Here is a 955-nt window from a genome sequence, read left to right as displayed (position 1 = left end):
GGAAAGGAAAGGAAAGGAAAGGAAAGGAAAGGAAAGGAAAGGAAAAAGAAAAGAAGTAGAGCCCAGATTAGAAGACACACAAATTGAAACATCTGCAAATATCCTTTACTATTTGGAACATGGATGGTATGAATTACGACGTTTCCAAGTTGAACAGATGATCCTTCAACAAGAACATGCTTTTTCTGTCAGAGTACTAGCCTGATAGGGATGGGAAAATAAGAAATAACCAGTCTAAAAGAAGGAAATTAAGGCATAAGACATGAAGAAGCTTGTTTACACACTTTCACAAATGGAATTATTAGTAAGAGGATTGTAAGTGGGAAACCCCCAAAAAACATGGATGGAACATATTGCAAAGAAAAGATTGTTTAAAACACAATATAAATGCATGAAACACAATATATATGAATAGCAAAAATATTAATTGTTTTAAAAATCCAACAGGCAAGGTGCTGGTTGTAGAATAATGATTCATGTTGCTATTGTTGTTATTATTGTTGCTATATGTCACTGAATTGCTTGCAACTCATAGTGACCCTTTGTACAATAGTCCTGGACCCTGCTCTGTCATGTGCCAGTCTTATTGTCCCTGACACATCTACTCCATTATTGCAGTCACTGAGTCAATCCGTCTCATCAATGGTCTTCTTCTCATGCTCTGTCCCTCCACCCTCCCAAGTATGATGTCCCTCTCCAAGGACTGGTCTCTCCTTGCAACATGCCCAAAGTATGTCAGAGGAAGCTTCAGAATCCTTGCCTCAAGAGAGCAGTCAGGCCTCACCTTCCAGAAGGGTTTGTTTGTTCTCCTATCAGTCCATGGTATATTCAGAACTCTCCTTTCAGTATCAGAGCTCAAAGGCATCAATTCTTATTCTGTCATCCCAAGTCATTGTCTAGCTTTCTGACACATAGCAAGTACTTGTGAAGACTATAACCTGGATCAGGCACACCG

This window comes from Elephantulus edwardii, unplaced genomic scaffold (assembly GCF_000299155.1).
Source record: "Elephantulus edwardii isolate Elephantulus edwardi_28Jun2011 unplaced genomic scaffold, EleEdw1.0 scaffold00035, whole genome shotgun sequence".
Taxonomy (NCBI): domain Eukaryota; kingdom Metazoa; phylum Chordata; class Mammalia; order Macroscelidea; family Macroscelididae; genus Elephantulus; species Elephantulus edwardii.
This window is presented reverse-complemented; position numbering follows the sequence as displayed.